This window comes from Chelonia mydas, chromosome 1 (genome assembly GCF_015237465.2).
Source record: "Chelonia mydas isolate rCheMyd1 chromosome 1, rCheMyd1.pri.v2, whole genome shotgun sequence".
Taxonomy (NCBI): domain Eukaryota; kingdom Metazoa; phylum Chordata; order Testudines; family Cheloniidae; genus Chelonia; species Chelonia mydas.
Window position 1 is genome coordinate 183,424,053 of NC_057849.1, and position 6,425 is coordinate 183,430,477.

General features: G+C 45.5%; 2 non-coding genes across 2 annotated transcripts; one reads left to right on the forward strand and one right to left on the reverse strand.

Moving 5' to 3' along the window:
• The first annotated feature begins 182 nt into the window (after positions 1-182).
• On the forward strand, positions 183-254 carry TRNAP-CGG. The gene has a single exon. It is a non-coding gene; the product is annotated as a tRNA-Pro (tRNA).
• Positions 255-1,131: 877 nt separating this feature from the next.
• TRNAP-AGG lies at positions 1,132-1,203 on the reverse strand. Its single transcript has one exon. It is a non-coding gene; the product is annotated as a tRNA-Pro (tRNA).
• Positions 1,204-6,425: the final 5,222 nt, after the last annotated feature.

The window sequence follows — 6,425 nt, forward strand, 5'->3', positions numbered from 1 at the left end:
ATACCATCAGGTGGGGGGATCCTAGTGGGGAGCGGAATGGTATCTTCCAGCCGGGGCCGCCTGTGGGCGGAACCATCCGGTAGCGGGGCGGGGGAGGGACCACGCTGGTAGTGGCTGGCGCGCTGCAGGGAGGAGGCGGGATAATAGTGAAGAGTCTGGCTGGGGAAAAAGGAACAGACAGCGGCTCGTTGGTCTAGGGGTATGATTCTCGCTTCGGGTGCGAGAGGTCCCGGGTTCAAATCCCGGACGAGCCCGCTTCGAAGGGGGGGCGCGAGCCCTCCCGTTTTGTGGGTTTGATCCCTGAATTCATTTTATTGCATTACCTGCACAGCGGGGCCCCGAGGGCAGTAAGGGAGGGCTCCCAAGGTGAAGTGGGTGGGAGGAGGGCAATGCAGAGAAGGGAGGGGGGGGTAACTGGGGTGGGTGGGAGATGCACAGGGGGAAGGGGTGCACAGGGGGGCAGTGGCTGGCCGGGCGTCCTGGGGATGGGGAAAGTGGGGGATCGTGCAAGTGGAGACACAAATATTGAACAGTGAGATCAAGCTGGTTTTCAGGCTGGGGAGGCAGGCAAAGAGAGATTGCTGTATTGTTTCCCTTTGTAAATACGGGGGACGTGTCCCCCCGTGACAAGGAGGGTTAGGGTTAGGGAGGGCATAGGAACATGGGGAGGACAGGGTCATAGGGAGACGAAGTAGGGGGCACAGGAGGAGGGGGGAAATACACAGGCAACATCCGCTGTCCTCGTGCACCCCAAGATGTGTTTCTTCCCTTGTTCCTGCCGCCTTCCCTGACCCCCTTGGGCTCTCTACGTAGTCCCCCGCCCCGTAATGCTAGTCTCATTAAAGGGTTGAGCAATGTTATTAGAGGACGAAGACGGGGAGGATGTATGGGGGTACTCGTGGGAAAAGTGGGGCTAATAATAGTTCGTGTGGAGGAGGCCAGGGGACTCACGAAGCAGTGAGAATAAATGTAATATTCAAATTAATGCACTGTCAATACAGAAAGCAAGAGGGCCATGTTTTTAGTTGCAGATATTTCCTCATTTCTTTTATCTTGATGTGTAAATGTACTTTCAATAAAAATAATGTAAAATGATCGTAGAACTGTTCAAGTGTTGGGAAGAGAAAAACAGGGCTCGTCCGGGATTTGAACCCGGGACCTCTCGCACCCTAAGCGAGAATCATACCCCTAGACCAACGAGCCGCTATATAAGTGGCTTTCTAGCTACTGTAAAGGACGCTAACGTTGGTTCAATCCTATCCACGTGGATATTTCTGATTTAGCCAGTTGTTATGCTAGCTCTATTCTGCCCACTATGTAGGTTCTTCCACCAAGGATCGTTCATTACCCCTTCATTTGTTATTAGAATTTTTATTAGACTCAAATTAATTAATTAGATAAACAATAGTATTATTTGTAATAGAGATAATAATGCACATATGACTGCACAGACTCTTTAATCAAGCCTGAGGGCCAGTGCATGATCCCTTTTCATCCTTCAGATCTGTAAGAGCTGCCTTCTCCTTGGGAAAAATTCACCTCTGTGCAGTGACCCAGTACAAGATCTATAGACCATTTAAGAGCTCAAAATTAAGAAGGAATAAAAGCCCACAGAAAACAGGCTGTTATAACAATGTCAAGCAGCAAAGTCACCTTGTTTAATGATAGACAAATATTTAATTTAATAACTATGGTCCCAACCGTGCAATCTGAGCCACACAGATGGATCCCTCCAACTGTGAGGATCCTCACTGACTCCAGTGGGATGCTACATGGGCATAGGGGTGTCTGCTTTTATTCAAAAGTCTCTTGGGCATTATACACCTATCTGCCTGTTATATTTACAAAGAACCAATCACCATAGCATCCAGGTGCTGAAGTACAGTTATATAAGAGAGTCAGGACTCAGAACAAAATTAGATCTGCTCCTACCGTCTTATGAGTCAGTCACTGTATTTGGATTTTTAAAAATTATCTTAGCATTTTTATTATTGGTTGGCTTTGCAAAAGATAAGGTTTTGCAGCTCTAAAGGTGGTCAGACTAGGTTACATTCTGAGCTCAGTTTCACCTACAATAGTCTATTTCTTAGCAAGATCTCTGAGCCTTGGCTTACGCTAGGAGTGATCTAAGGGAAGCGCTATGTTTTTCTACAATGTAGGCTGCAGCTGTGCTCATTTTAATACAGAGGATGTTTTAATTGAGCTGGAACACCATTCTTGGACCTGTAGTTTCTCTGGAAAGGACCACTCCAAGGCAGTGAACTGGTGTACTGTTTGGTGGACCATGCAATATATGAACCATATTGCTTGGACTGAGACTGAGCAATTCCACAGTGGGACCTGCAGAGTTCTCAAGCAGCTCTGTTTGGATCAAAATAGGCTTTTTGCAGCACTGAATGCTGCATCCTGCTGCCCATTTGAGCAATCATGGAAGCTCAGATCAAGATGGGATATTGAACACTAGGACTCGTAGTTTCCGCATAGGGACATGATGTGCACAAAACAAAACCACCAGTATGATCTGCAGGACAATCTAAAAAGTTTGTTCCAGCACCTCCTCTTTTGACACTTCAGTCTTTTGTACCTCATGTTTATTACCTGAAAAGAATAGGTCCAGAGTAGGCCTCATCCAAATATACTTGAAGAGAGATGCTCTTACAACTCACAGGGTGAGCTGACACTTTAAGTGGTTTCGGGCTCAGCTGCTCTTGTGTGAGGCTTAGCCCACCTCCCCAAGTGAAGGGAATGAACGTAGGAGTCACATGACAAGGAGAAGTATGTGACTAAACCAAGCTTGCTGGGATAAAAAAAGGGCAGCCTATTTAGGAGAAAGATTAGGTGGGAGTGCTCTGTTAAGATGGAGGCTACTAGCTAGAAAAGGGGCTGGTGAGGAGGCAAGGGTGAGCATCCGATGAAGTGAGCTGTAGCTCACAAAAGCTTATGCACAAACAAATTTGTTAGTCTCTGAGGTGCCACAAGTACTCCTTTTCTTTTTGCATATTGGCAGAGGCTCTAGGAAGTAAAGATGGGACAGTTTGTTATGGGGCAGATATAATTGTTTCGCATCCCAGGATGGTAACTTGTGGTAGAGGGTAGGTGTGGGTTCCCCTGTGATCTTCCTTGTGCAGAGGTACAGCTGCTCCTGTCAACAGGGAGGAGAAGGGACTGATTAAGGACCAGGAGGGCTGGATGTTGGACCCAGGTGAAAGGCTGTTTAGGGAACAGGACAAATCCTTTGAGCAATGGTTATGTATGGCAAGAGGATGGGAGAAAAATTTTTGTTGTTTGTGTTTCTGTTTGGACTCTAATTCTGAAAGGGGTAGACTTTTGTGACTTAGCTGGAGTGATTTAACTATACTGGGGGCTGGAGAATCATCTGAGAAGGAAAACTGAGGTGTAATACTAACTGGAAATCAGACTAGGTAAGCCTCTGCAGTGGCCTTATCCTCAACTGGTCCTAACGTCATGGGAATCCAGGGTCTCCCTAGAAGACAGGGGAAGTCATTTTTCTGCCTGATACACTTTAAAAACCTGTTTGATGCAAGATGCACCCAGCAATGAATTTTAAAACTGCTACAGAGTGGAATAACATACAACATGGTTAAATGTGTGCATCAGTTATTTAAATATTAAAGAGATTGTCCCCCCCCACCCCCACCAATCAGATCTTCAAGAAAGAGATGGGAATAAAAGTGGGATGTAACCATGTCTCTGTCCTCTTTTGTGTATATAACAGCAGCCTAGTGACTTGACTGCAGTAATCCCCTAACCTGTCTTCCATGAAACTACCCCCAAGTCTGCAAAAGAACCAATATTTACTATAAACCTGCTTCAGAACATAGGCTGTGCAGGTCAACTAGGCAAAGACAATGATCTTTAGGTAGAAAAACTACAACAACCAAAATAATTCAACTTTGTTGAAAGAAATGGGAAAACACACTGAATTACCCTTACCCAAATGCATCGGGGAAAATCAAACTAGGAAATGGAAGCATTACGTGAAAAAGCCTCAGAGACCTTCTATTTTCCTAATCCATCAATCCTACTGTACGTAGTAAACAGTGAACCAGTAAAGTGCTTAAAACCACTATGGCTTATTGCTAATAGTAGTCAAGGTAGCAGGCCATACTGAGGCATTTTTGCTTATTGCTAAAAGTAGCCAAGTCAGCAGGTCCTAAATTGGTCATGCAGAGGCCTCAGCGTAAGCAAGACAGGAGGGGAGAGGGTTTTGGGTGCCACAGACAGGGTGGCTTGACCCCGTGCCCTTCCTGCTAAGAATGTTGAAATTGCTGATGCATGTATTTTAGAAAAACAAGAAGTCCGTTTATATGCACCCTCGGGAATGTTTGTCAGGGCCCTAAGGCATGGACACTCTGAAAAAAAAAATCTCTGGTTAATCAACAATCATAAGGTGCTTGATCTTTTAAACCTGCTTACTTAGCAAGTTTTCTTTAAGGGATATGTCATTGTATTACTAATGTATAAATAAAGGGGAAAAGTTTGAGGTAGTGGGACTTCTCAGAAGGGGCTCTTCAGGGACGCTCTCTCTGGACGCATCTTGGTCTCCACCGGCAGACAGAAGCCTGGCCAGCTGAAGCCTGTCACGGTGCCACTTGAAAGCCTCGCTCAGCTTTGGTAATTATCGAGGGTTGGGGGTGTTTTACTAACCTGTTGCGGAGGTGTGTAAGTGCTTGAGACTAAGTAAAGTTTAGCTTTAAGTGAAAACACTCTTGTGTTGTCCTGTTTGTGCCAGCCATCTTTCAGTCGAACGGCCATGTCTCCCTTGATTTATTTCCTGACACCACCTTGCGCAGAGTAAAAATTACCAAGAACTTTGGGTTAAAAAAACCTCAGGTAACACTACTACTGATAAAAAGAGAAGGAGTACTAGTGGCACCTCAGAGACTAACCAATTTATTTGAGGATAAACTTTCGTGAGCTACAGCTAACTTCATCGGATGCATGTAGTGGAAAATACAGCAAGGAGATTTATATACACACAGAACATGAAAAAATGGGTGTTATCATACACACTGTAAGGAGAGTGATCACTTAAGATGAGCTATTACCAGCAGGAGAGCGGGGTGGGCGGGGGGAGAAAAACCTTTTGTAGTGATAATCAAGGTGGGTCATTTCCAGCAGTTAACAGGAACGTCTGAGGAAGAGTGGGGGGTGGGGTGGGGAAATAAACATGGGGAAATAGTTTTACTTTGTGTAATGACACATCCACTCCCAGTCTCTATTCAAGCCTAAGTTAATTGTATCCAGTTTGCAAATTAATTCCAATTCAGCAATCTCTCGTTGGAGTCTGTTTTTGAAGTTTTTTTTGTTGTAATATTGCGACCTTTAGGACTGTAATCGAGTGACCAAAGAGATTGAAGTGTTCTCCAACTGGTTTTTGAATGTTGTAATTCTTGATGTCTGATTTGTGTCCATTTATTCTTTTACGTAGAGACTGTCCAGTTTGACCAATGTACATGGCAGAGGGGCATTCCTGGCACATGAGGGCATATATCACATTGGTAGATGTGCAGGTGAACGAGCCTCTGATAGTGTGGCTGATGTGATTAGGCCCTATGATGGTGTCCCATGAATAGATATGTGGACACAGTTGGCAACGGGCTTTGTTGCAAGGATAGGTTCCTGGGTTAGTGGTTCTGTTGTGTGGTGTGTGGTTGCTGGTGAGTATTTGCTGCAGGTTGGGGGGCTGTCTGTAGGCAAAGACTGGCCTGTCTCCCAAGATTTGTGAGAGTGATGGATCGTCCTTCAGGATAGGTTGTAGATCCTTGATGATGCGTTGGAGAGGTTTTAGTTGGGGGCTGAAGGTGACAGCTAGTGGCGTTCTGTTATTATCTTTGTTGGGCCTGTCCTGTAGTAGGTGACTCCTGGGTACTCTTCTGGCTCTGTCAATTTGTTTCTTCACTTCAGCAGGTGGGTTCTGTAGTTGTAAGAATGATTGATAGAGATCTTGTAGGTGTTTGTCTCTGTCTGAGGGGTTGGAGCAAATGCGGTTGTATCGTAGAGCTTGGCTGTAGACGATGGAGCGTGTGGTGTGGTCTGGATGAAAGCTGGAGGCATGTAGGTAGGAATAGCGGTGAGTAGGTTTCCAGTATAGGGTGGTGTTTATGTGACCATCACTTATTAGCACCGTAGTGTCCAGGAAGTGGATCTCTTGTGTGGACTGGTCCAGGCTGAGGTTGATGGTGGGATGGAAATTGTTGAAATCATGGTGGAATTCCTCAAGGGCTTCTTTTCCATGGGTCCAGATGATGAAGATGTCATCAATATAGCGCAAGTAGAATAAGGACATTAGGGGACGAGAGCTGAGGAAGCGTTGTTCTAAGTCAGCCATAAAAATGTTGGCATACTGTGGGGCCATGCGGGTACCCATAGCAGTGCCGTTGATTTGAAGGTATACATTGTCC